The 12470-nt window shown below is 45.6% G+C and overlaps 1 protein-coding gene across 1 annotated transcript in view; it reads left to right on the top strand.

Moving 5' to 3' along the window:
* Positions 1-12470, top strand: part of LOC106608148 (disks large-associated protein 2-like) — a 777756-nt gene that overhangs the window by 703910 nt on the left and 61376 nt on the right.

The raw sequence follows: 12470 nt of genomic DNA, 5'->3' as shown, positions 1-12470 counted from the left end.
GTTTCACTAGACTATTCCCTTCCTCTACTGAGCCAGTCTTTTGTTTTTCACTAGACTATTCCCTTCCTCTACTGAGCAAGTCTGTTGAGTTTCACTAGACTATTCCCTTCCTCTACTGAGCCAGTCTGTTGAGTTTCATTAGACTATTCCCTTCCTCTACTGAGCCAGTCTGTTGAGTTTCACAAGGTTATTCCTTTCCTCTACTGAGCCAGTCTGTTGAGTTTCACTAGGCTATTCCATTCCTCTACTCTACTGAGCCAGTCTGTTGAGTTTCACTAGACTATTCCCTTCCTCTACAAATTAAGTCTGTTGAGTTTCACTAGACTATTCCCTTCCTCTACTGAGCCAGTCTGTTGAGTTTCACAAGGTTATTCCCTTCCTCTACTGAGCCAGTCTGTTGAGTTTCACTAGGCTATTCCATTCCTCTACTCTACTGAGCCAGTCTGTTGAGTTTCACTAGGCTATTCCATTCCTCTACTCTACTGAGCCAGTCTGTTGAGTTTCACTAGACTATTCCCTTCCTCTACAAAGCCAGTCTGTTGAGTTTCACTAGGCTATTCCCTTCCTCTACTGAGCCAGTCTGTTGAGTTTCACTAGACTATTCCCTTCCTCTACTGAGCCAGTCTGTTGAGTTTCACGAGACTATTCCCTTCCTCTACTCTACTTAGCCAGTCTGTTGAGTTTCACTAGACTATTGCCTTCCTCTACTCTACTGAGCCAGTCTGTTGAGTTTCACTAAACTATTCCCTTCCTCTACTCTACTGAGCCAGTCTGTTGAGTTTCACGAGACTATTCCCTTCCTCTACTCTACTGAGCCAGTCTGTTGAGTTTCACGAGGCTATTCCCTTCCTCTACTGAGCCAGTCTGTTGAGTTTCACAAGGTTATTCCTTTCCTCTACTGAGCCAGTCTGTTGAGTTTCACTAGGCTATTCCATTCCTCTACTCTACTGAGCCAGTCTGTTGAGTTTCACTAGACTATTCCCTTCCTCTACAAATTAAGTCTGTTGAGTTTCACTAGACTATTCCCTTCCTCTACTGAGCCAGTCTGTTGAGTTTCACAAGGTTATTCCCTTCCTCTACTGAGCCAGTCTGTTGAGTTTCACTAGGCTATTCCATTCCTCTACTCTACTGAGCCAGTCTGTTGAGTTTCACTAGGCTATTCCATTCCTCTACTCTACTGAGCCAGTCTGTTGAGTTTCACTAGACTATTCCCTTCCTCTACAAAGCCAGTCTGTTGAGTTTCACTAGGCTATTCCCTTCCTCTACTGAGACAGTCTGTTGAGTTTCACTAGACTATTCCCTTCCTCTACTGAGCCAGTCTGTTGAGTTTCACGAGACTATTCCCTTCCTCTACTCTACTGAGCCAGTCTGTTGAGTTTCACTAGACTATTCCCTTCCTCTACTCTACTGAGCCAGTCTGTTGAGTTTCACGAGACTATTCCCTTCCTCTACTCTACTGAGCCAGTCTGTTGAGTTTCACGAGGCTATTCCCTTCCTCTACTGAGCCAGTCTGTTTAGTTTCACTAGACTTTTCCCTTCCTCTACTCTACTGAGCCAGTCTGTTGAGTTTCACTAGGCTATTCCCTTCCTCTACTGAGCCAGACTTGAGTTTCTCTAGACTTTTCCCTTCCTCTACTGAGCCAGTCTGTTGAGTTTCACTAGACTATTCCCTTCCTCTACTCAGCCAGTCTGTTGAGTTTCACTAGACTATTCCCTTGCTCTACTGAGCCAGTCTGTTGAGTTTCACTAGGCTATTCCCTTCCTCTACTCTACTGAGCCATTCTGTTTAGATTCACTACGTTTTTCCCTTCCTCTACTGAGCCAGTCTGTTGAGATTCACTAGACTATTCCCTTCCTCTACTCACCCAGTCTGTTGAGTTTCAATAGGCTATTCCCTTCCTCTACTCTATTGAGCCAGTCTGTTGAGTTTCACTTGACTATTCCGTTCCTCTATTCTACTGAGGAAGTCTGTTGAGTTTCACTAGTCTATTCCCTTCCTCTACTCTACTGAGCAAGTCTGTTGAGTTTAACTAGGCTATTCCCTTCCTCTACTCTACTGAGCCAGTCTGTTGAGTTTCACTAGACTATTCCCTTCCTCTATTCTACTGAGGAAGTCTGTTGAGTTTCACTTGTCTATTCCCTTCCTCTACTCTACTGAGCAAGTCTGTTGAGTTTAACTACGCTATTCCCTTCCTCTACTCTACTGAGCCAGTCTGTTGAGTTTCACTAGACTATTCCCTTCCTCTACTCTACTGAGCAAGTCTGTTGAGTTTCACTACGTTATTCCTTTCCTCTACTCTACTGAGCAAGTCTGTTGAGTTTAACGAGGCCTTTCCCTTCCTCTACTCTACTGAGCCAGTCTGTTGAGTTTCACTAGACTATTCCCTTTCTCTACTCTACTGAGCAAGTCTGTTGAGTTTCACTAGGTTATTCCCTTCCTCTACTGAGCCAGTCTGTTGAGTTTCACTAGACTATTCCCTTCCTCTACTGAGCCAGTCTTTTGAGTTTCACTAGACTTTTCCCTTCCTCTATTGAGCCAGTCTGTTGAGTTTCACTAGACTATTCCCTTCCTCTACTGAGCCAGTCTGTTGAGTTTCACTAGACTATTCCCATCCTCTACTCTACTGAGCAAGTCTGTTGAGTTTCACTAGACTATTCCCTTCCTCTACTGAGCCAGTCTGTTGAGTTTCACTAGGCTATTCCCTTCCTCTACTCTACTGAGCAAGTCTGTTGAGTTTCACTAGACTATTCCCTTCCTCTACTCTACTGAGCCAGTCTGTTGAGTTTCACTAGACTATTCCCTTCCTCTACTCTACTGAGCAAGTCTGTTGAGTTTCACTAGACTATTCTCTTCCTCTACTCTACTGAGCCAGTCTGTTGAGTTTCACTAGACTATTCCCTTCCTCTACTCTACTGAGACAGTCTGTTGAGTTTCACGAGACTATTCCCTTCCTCTACTCTACTGAACCAGTCTGTTGAGTTTCACTAGACTATTCCCTTCCTCTACTCTACTGAGCCAGTCTGTTGAGTTTCATGAGACTATTCCCTTCCTCTACTCTACCGAACCAGTCTGTTGAGTTTCACTAGACTCTTCCCTTCCTCTACTCAGCCAGTCTGTTATGTTTCACTAGACTATTCCCTTCCTCTACTGAGCCAGTCTGTTGAGTTTCACGAGGCTATTCCCTTCCTCTACTGAGCCAGTCTGTTTAGTTTCACTAGACTTTTCGCTTCCTCTACTCTACTGAGCCAGTCTGTTGAGTTTCACTAGGCTATTCCCTTCCTCTACTGAGCCAGTCTGTTGAGTTTCACTAGACTATTCCCTTCCTCTACTCAGCCAGTCTGTTGAGTTTCACTAGACTATTCCCTTGCTCTACTGAGCCAGTCTGTTGAGTTTCACTAGGCTATTCCCTTCCTCTACTCTACTGAGCCATTCTGTTGAGATTCACTACATTATTCCCTTCCTCTACTGAGCCAGTCTGTTGAGATTCACTAGACTATTCCCTTCCTCTACTCTACTGAGCCAGTCTGTTGAGTTTCACTAGACTATTCCCTTCCTCTACTCTACTGAGCAAGTCTGTTGAGTTTCACTAGGTTATTCCCTTCCTCTACTGAGCCAGTCTGTTGAGTTTCACTAGACTATTCCCTCTCAGCAGCTGTTGAGTTTCACTAGGCTATTCCCTTCCTCTACTGAGACAGTCTGTTGAGTTTCACTAGACTATTCCCTTCCTCTACTCTACTTAGCCAGTCTGTTGATTTTCATTAGACTATTCCCTTCCTCTACTCTACTGAGCCAGTCTGTTGAGTTTCACTAGACTATTCCCTTCCTCTACTCTACTGAGCCAGTCTGTTGAGTTTCACGAGACTATTCCCTTCCTCTACTCTACTGAGCCAGTCTGTTGAGTTTCACGAGGCTATTCCCTTCCTCTACTGAGCCAGTCTATTTAGTTTCACTAGACTTTTCCCTTCCTCTACTCTACTGAGCCAGTCTGTTGAGTTTCACTAGGCTATTCCCTTCCTCTACTGAGCCAGTCTGTTGAGTTTCACTAGACTATTCCCTTCCTCTACTGAGCCAGTCTTTTGAGTTTCACTAGACTTTTCCCTTCCTCTATTGAGCCATTCTGTTGAGTTTCACTAGACTATTCCCTTCCTCTACTGAGCCAGTTTGTTGAGTTTCACTAGACTATTCCCGTCCTCTACTCTACTGAGCAAGTCTGTTGAGTTTCACTAGACTATTCCCTTCCTCTACTGAGCCAGTCTGTTGAGTTTCACTAGGCTATTCCCTTCCTCTACTCTACTGAGCAAGTCTGTTGAGTTTCACTAGACTATTCCCTTCCTCTACTCTACTGAGCCAGTCTGTTGAGTTTCACTAGACTATTCCCTTCCTCTACTCTACTGAGCCAGTCTGTTGAGTTTCACTAGACTATTCTCTTCCTCTACTCTACTGAGCCAGTCTGTTGAGTTTCACTAGACTATTCCCTTCCTCTACTCTACTGAGCCAGTCTGTTGAGTTTCACGAGACTATTCCCTTCCTCTACTCTACTGAACCAGTCTGTTGAGTTTCACTAGACTATTCCCTTCCTCTGCTCTACTGAGCCAGTCTGTTGAGTTTCACGAGACTATTCCCTTCCTCTACTCTACCGAACCAGTCTGTTGAGTTTCACTAGACTCTTCCCTTCCTCTACTCAGCCAGTCTGTTATGTTTCACTAGACTATTCCCTTCCTCTACTGAGCCAGTCTGTTGAGTTTCACGAGGCTATTCCCTTCCTCTACTGAGCCAGTCTGTTTAGTTTCACTAGACTTTTCCCTTCCTCTACTCTACTGAGCCAGTCTGTTGAGTTTCACTAGACTATTCCCTTCCTCTACTGAGCCAGTCTGTTGAGTTTCACTAGACTATTCCCTTCCTCTACTGAGCAAGTCTGTTGAGTTTCACTAGACTATTCCCTTCCTCTACTGAGCCAGTCTGTTGAGTTTCATTAGACTATTCCCTTCCTCTACTGAGCCAGTCTGTTGAGTTTCACAAGGTTATTCCTTTCCTCTACTGAGCCAGTCTGTTGAGTTTCACTAGGCTATTCCATTCCTCTACTCTACTGAGCCAGTCTGTTGAGTTTCACTAGACTATTCCCTTCCTCTACAAATTAAGTCTGTTGAGTTTCACTAGACTATTCCCTTCCTCTACTGAGCCAGTCTGTTGAGTTTCACAAGGTTATTCCCTTCCTCTACTGAGCCAGTCTGTTGAGTTTCACTAGGCTATTCCATTCCTCTACTCTACTGAGCCAGTCTGTTGAGTTTCACTAGGCTATTCCATTCCTCTACTCTACTGAGCCAGTCTGTTGAGTTTCACTAGACTATTCCCTTCCTCTACAAAGCCAGTCTGTTGAGTTTCACTAGGCTATTCCCTTCCTCTACTGAGACAGTCTGTTGAGTTTCACTAGACTATTCCCTTCCTCTACTGAGCCAGTCTGTTGAGTTTCACGAGACTATTCCCTTCCTCTACTCTACTTAGCCAGTCTGTTGAGTTTCACTAGACTATTCCCTTCCTCTACTCTACTGAGCCAGTCTGTTGAGTTTCACTAAACTATTCCCTTCCTCTACTCTACTGAGCCAGTCTGTTGAGTTTCACGAGACTATTCCCTTCCTCTACTCTACTGAGCCAGTCTGTTGAGTTTCACGAGGCTATTCCCTTCCTCTACTGAGCCAGTCTGTTGAGTTTCACAAGGTTATTCCTTTCCTCTACTGAGCCAGTCTGTTGAGTTTCACTAGGCTATTCCATTCCTCTACTCTACTGAGCCAGTCTGTTGAGTTTCACTAGACTATTCCCTTCCTCTACAAATTAAGTCTGTTGAGTTTCACTAGACTATTCCCTTCCTCTACTGAGCCAGTCTGTTGAGTTTCACAAGGTTATTCCCTTCCTCTACTGAGCCAGTCTGTTGAGTTTCACTAGGCTATTCCATTCCTCTACTCTACTGAGCCAGTCTGTTGAGTTTCACTAGGCTATTCCATTCCTCTACTCTACTGAGCCAGTCTGTTGAGTTTCACTAGACTATTCCCTTCCTCTACAAAGCCAGTCTGTTGAGTTTCACTAGGCTATTCCCTTCCTCTACTGAGACAGTCTGTTGAGTTTCACTAGACTATTCCCTTCCTCTACTGAGCCAGTCTGTTGAGTTTCACGAGACTATTCCCTTCCTCTACTCTACTGAGCCAGTCTGTTGAGTTTCACTAGACTATTCCCTTCCTCTACTCTACTGAGCCAGTCTGTTGAGTTTCACGAGACTATTCCCTTCCTCTACTCTACTGAGCCAGTCTGTTGAGTTTCACGAGGCTATTCCCTTCCTCTACTGAGCCAGTCTGTTTAGTTTCACTAGACTTTTCCCTTCCTCTACTCTACTGAGCCAGTCTGTTGAGTTTCACTAGGCTATTCCCTTCCTCTACTGAGCCAGTCTTGAGTTTCTCTAGACTTTTCCCTTCCTCTACTGAGCCAGTCTGTTGAGTTTCACTAGACTATTCCCTTCCTCTACTCAGCCAGTCTGTTGAGTTTCACTAGACTATTCCCTTGCTCTACTGAGCCAGTCTGTTGAGTTTCACTAGGCTATTCCCTTCCTCTACTCTACTGAGCCATTCTGTTTAGATTCACTACGTTTTTCCCTTCCTCTACTGAGCCAGTCTGTTGAGATTCACTAGACTATTCCCTTCCTCTACTCACCCAGTCTGTTGAGTTTCACTAGGCTATTCCCTTCCTCTACTCTATTGAGCCAGTCTGTTGAGTTTCACTTGACTATTCCGTTCCTCTATTCTACTGAGGAAGTCTGTTGAGTTTCACTAGTCTATTCCCTTCCTCTACTCTACTGAGCAAGTCTGTTGAGTTTAACTAGGCTATTCCCTTCCTCTACTCTACTGAGCCTGTCTGTTGAGTTTCACTAGACTATTCCCTTCCTCTACTCTACTGAGCAAGTCTGTTGAGTTTCACTACGTTATTCCCTTCCTCTACTCTACTGAGCCAGTCTGTTGAGTTTAACGAGACTTTTCCCTTCCTCTACTCTACTGAGCCAGTCTGTTGAGTTTCACTAGGTTATTCCCTTCCTCTACTGAGCCAGTCTGTTGAGTTTCACTAGACTATTCCCTTCCACTACTGAGCCAGTCTTTTGAGTTTCACTAGACTTTTCCCTTCCTCTATTGAGCCAGTCTGTTGAGTTTCACTAGACTATTCCCTTCCTCTACTCTACTGAGCAAGTCTGTTGAGTTTCACTAGACTATTCCCTTCCTCTACTGAGCCAGTCTGTTGAGTTTCACTAGACTATTCCCTTCCTCTACTCTACTGAGCAAGTCTGTTGAGTTTCACTAGACTATTCCCTTCCTCTACTGAGCAAGTCTGTTGAGTTTCACTAGACTATTCCCTTCCTCTACTGAGCCAGTCTGTTGAGTTTCATTAGACTATTCCCTTCCTCTACTGAGCCAGTATGTTGAGTTTCACAAGGTTATTCCTTTCCTCTACTGAGCCAGTCTGTTGAGTTTCACTAGGCTATTCCATTCCTCTACTCTACTGAGCCAGTCTGTTGAGTTTCACTAGACTATTCCCTTCCTCTACTGAGCCAGTCTGTTGAGTTTCACTAGACTATTCCCTTCCTCTACTGAGCCAGTCTGTTGAGTTTCACTAGGCTATTCCCTTCCTCTACTCTACTGAGCCAGTCTGTTGAGTTTCACTAGGCTTTTCCCTTCCTCTACTCTACTGAGCCAGTCTGTTGAGTTTCACTAGCCTATTTCCTTCCTCTGAGCTAGTCGTTCTCTTCATTGTGGGTTTTTTTTTGTTTTGCATTGGCAGGGGACCTAGGCAGGACAGGACAGAAAGGGGAGAGACAGAACCAGGGTCCAGCAGGTCGCTTGTTGGGTGTGTGACTAACCAACCTCAGTTGGTTAGTCACATGTGGAGAAGTCACAGGAATGCAGGTCTCAGGTAGGGCAGGGTCAGAGACTGGATCAGGTGGGATCATACCAGAAAGGTTAGCATCAGAGACTGGACCAGGTGGGATCAAACCAAGAAGCTTAGTGTCAGATACTGGACCAGGTGGGATCAAACCAGGAAGCCTAGGGTCAGACATGATTCCTCGATGGTCTGTCAGAGGACCTGTTGAGTTCAACAGGTCATGGCTGATATGGTGTGTGTGTGTGTGTGTGTGTGTGTGTGTGTGTGTGTGTGTGTGTGTGTGTGTGTGTGTGTGTGTGTGTGTGTGTGTGTGTGTGTGTGTGTGTGTGTGTGTGTGTGTGTGTGTGTGTGCTCGTGTTCGCGCGTGTGTGTGCGTGTTTGTGAAGGTTGAAGAGGTCTTCCCTTCCATGTGAGAGACCAGCAACATGCCTTACTCCACAACAACAACAGCATGTGAAAGACAACACCAACCCTGCCAATTGTGTATAAGTACATGTTTCACATTACACACTTTTTTTTTAAGACTGGGTCCTCCTGAAGAGCCTTGAAAATCCTATAATGTTTTTTTTTCTTCGTTTTCAGCAGTGGTTGCCATGACAACTGTGCATTTTATTTCAGGCTCTTTTGATACGGTGTGGATCAGAGTACCTACAAATTATGTATGATGATTGTGGATTTATTCAAGATGGGGTTTCCTGACTACCAGCTCTCACAGTCTATCGTCAGATGTTTCTCCAATGTCAAATTTTAAATTTGTTCCAAACATAAAATTAAAGGTAACAAAATAAAATAACAATAATTAACAGCGAGTAGCAGCAGTGTAATAACAAAGGCGGATGTCAATGTAAATAGTTCAGGTGGCCATTTTATTAATTGTTCAGCAGTCTTATGGAATGAGGATAGAAGCTGTTAAGGAGCCTTTTGGACCTAGACTTTGTGCTTTGCTTGCCGTGCGGTAGCAGAGAGAACAGTCTATGACTTGGGTGACTGGAGTCTTTGACAATTTTTTGGACCTTCCTCTGACACCACCTAGTATATAGGTCCTGGATGGCAGGAAGCTTGGCCCCAGTGATGTACTGGGCCGTACGAGCTACCGTCTGTAGCACCTTTCGGTCGAATGCCGAGCAGTTGCCATACCAGGCGGTCAGGATGCTCTCGATAGTGCAGCTGTAGAAATTTTTGAGGATCTGGGGACCCATGCCAAATCTTTTCACTCTCCTGAGGGGGAAAAGGTGTTGTCGTGCCCTCTTCACGACTGTCTTGGTGAGTTTGGACCATGATAGTTTGTTGGTGATGTGGACACCAAGGAACTTGAAACTCTCGACCCTCTCCACTACAGCTCTGTTGATGTGAATTGGGGTGTGTTCAGCCCTAATTTTCCTGTAGTCCACGACCAGCTCCTTTTGTCTTGCTCACGTTGAGGGATAGGTTGTTGTTCTGGCATCACACTGCCAGGTCTCTGACCTCCGCCCTATAGGCTGTCTCATCGTTGTTGGTGATCAGGCCTACCACTGTTGTGTTGTCAGCAAACTTAATGATGGTGTTGGAGCCGTGCTTGGCCACGCAGTCATGGGTGAACAGGGAGTACGGGAGGGGGGGGACGACTAAGCACTCACCCTTGAGTGGCCACCGTGTTGAGGATCAGCGTGGCAGATGTGTTGCTGCCTTCCCTAACCACTTGGGGCGGCCCGTCAGGAATTCCAGAATCCAGTTGCGGAGGGAGGTGTTTAGTCCCAGGGTCCTTAGCTTAGTGATACGCTTCATGGACACTATGGTGATAAATGCTGAGATGATGGTGTTGATGTGAGCCATGACCAGCCTTTCAAAGCGCTTCTTGGCTACCGACGTGAGTGCTACGGGGGGGTAGTCATTTAGGCAGTTTGCCTTCACTTTATTGGGCACAGGGACTATGCTGATCTGCTTGAAACATGTAGGTATTACAGACTCAGTCAGGGAGAGGTTGAAAATATCAGTGAAGACACTTGCCTGAGTACACGTCCTGGTAATCCGTCTAGCCCTGCAGTCTTGTGAATGTTGACCTGTTTAAAGGTCATGCTCACATCGGCTACAGAGAGCGTCCTCACACAGTTGTCCAGAACAGTGGTGCTCCTATGCATGATTCAGTGTTGCTTGCCTTGAAGCGAGCATAAAAGGAATTTAGCTCGTCTGGTAGGCTCGCGTCACTAGGCGGCTCTTGACTGGGTTTCCCTTTGTAGTCCATAATAGTTTGCAAGCCATACCACATCTAACAAGCGTCAGAGCCGGTGTAGTAGGATTCAATCATAGTCCTGTATTGACGCTTTGCCTGTTTGATGGTTCATCTGAAGGCATAGCAGGATTTCTTATAAGTGTCCGGATTAGTGTCCCGCTCCTTGAAAGTGGCAGCTTTATCCTTTAGCTCGGTGCGGATGTTGCCTGTAAAGTTCCAGAGGTGATGGAAGATACCATTAGTCCCAAGCTTCTAGGTATAGTTTCAGAGGTGATGGAAGATACCATTAGTCCCAAGCTCCTAGGTATAGTTTCAGAGGTGATGGAAGATACCATTAGTCTTAAGCTTCTAGGTATAGTCCCAAAGGTGATGGAAGTGGAACAGGAACAGATGTAGAGTGCTATGGTTTTGTTTATGGAGGACTCTTGAGGAGGCTTATGGAAGAGAGGAGAGAGAGGAGATAAATAAGAGAGGGAACTTTCCTGTGGGCCTCTTCAGATCCCTAAAGCCCAGAGAATGATTAGCCTGAGTCTCCCAGCCGGGCTCAACCGGTCTTTATGGTGCTGCACTGGTGGCCGAGTCAGAACAACCTCTCAGCCGGGCTCAACCGGTCTTTACAGCTCTGTGCTGCACTGGTGTCAGAGACAAAACAGCCTGTCAGCCAGGCACAACCGGTCTTTACAGCTCTGTGCTGCACTGGTGGCAGAGACAAAACAGCTAGGCAAAACCAGTCTTTACGGCGCTGCGCTGGTGGCAGAGACAGAACAGCCTCTCAGCCGGGCACAACCGGTCTTTACAGCCTTGCACTGGTGGCAGAGACAGACAGCCTGTCAGCTTGGCTCAAACTGTCATTACGGAGCTGCGCTGCACTGGTGGCAGAGACAGAACAGCCGGACTCAACCTGTCTTCACGGCGCTGCACTGCACTGGTGGCAGAGACAGAACAGTCTCTCAGCCGGGCTCAACCGGTTTTTATGGCGCTGAACTGGTGACAGAAAGAAAACAGCCGGGCTCAACCGGTCATTACGGCACTGCGCTGCGCTGCGCTGGTGGCAGAGATAGAACAGCCCCTTAGCCGGGCTCAACCGGTCTTTTACGGCGCTACACTGGTGGCAGAGACAAAACAGCCTCTAAGCTGGGCTCAACCGGTCTTTACGGCAATGTGCTGCACTGGTGGCAGAGACAGAACATCCTCTCAGCCAGGTTGAACCGGTTTTTACGACGCTGCACTGGTGGCAGAGACAGGACAGCTTCTCAGCCGGGCTAAACCGGATTTTACGGTGCTACGCTGTTGGCAGAGTCTGAACAGCTGGGCTCAACCGGTTGTTACGGTGCTGCGCTGGTGGCAGAGACGGAACAAAAAGTGAGCGCGAGAGTGTGGTGACCTGAGGAGTTCTGATGTAGCGGAACACATAAAACATAATAATAATAACCTTCATAGTGAAGCATTGCATGCATATCATCGCATTTGCGTGGTGGCATAGAGCAGTAGAGTAGAGGCACTTATAGAAGTTGCACACATAGGGAACATTTCTAGTAGCCTATGGTCCGGGAAAATGTTGGCCTTTATAAACACATTTTATGCAATTCTACTTCATTTTACATGACTGGAGACTTTGGCAGAATCTTTTTTAATACTGCACAAATTATCAAAATGGCAGGCTACTTTCTCTGAAAACTGAGAATCTGAGATCAATAAAAACGACCTTGTCTCGAATCTATCAATAGCCTAGGCCTAGGTGTGGGAAATTATAGTCCTAAAAATGCTTTCTAGTTTCACTGACTCAAACCATAAACCTGGGCCAGCCCAACCCAAATCAACTTTTAGAATATTAGGCCCGGGCTGAAAATCTACATTTTTACATTACATTCTTTTGTGGGGGCAGGAGAGTTAACTGAAAGGCAACTCGAATGAACTTTGATCGCTTTTATTAGAATTTTTACATTGCAAAAATTATTTTTCATGCCAGGAGAGGTACCATATCTGACCAAATAGGTTCCGGAACAAAACAGTTCAAAATCGAGAGGTGCAGCTGAAATTAAACACTGGCACTGCAATGGAGGCAGACACAGAACAGCCTCTTATCTGTTTCAAGTAGACCTGGCACAGGAGGGAGGGGCACAGCAGGCTCCTATACAGCTTCAATAAAGTGAATATTTTCAATATTTGATCACTCTGTTGTTGCAGAGAATTTCCCTGCACAGCAGGAATTCCAATTGGTAGTGTATTAGAGGTTTAAAAAGGTTTCTAAGTTTGTAATTTCCACTTAAATGTCATACTTGATTTGCCCTAACCAAAAATGTATCAACCTCATTAAATGTATCAACCCCAACATTAATTATA

This window comes from Salmo salar, chromosome ssa06, assembly GCF_905237065.1.
Source record: "Salmo salar chromosome ssa06, Ssal_v3.1, whole genome shotgun sequence".
NCBI lineage: Eukaryota > Metazoa > Chordata > Actinopteri > Salmoniformes > Salmonidae > Salmo > Salmo salar.
The sequence above is the reverse complement of the archived record's forward strand: the minus strand, read 5'-3'. Positions and strand labels throughout refer to the sequence as shown.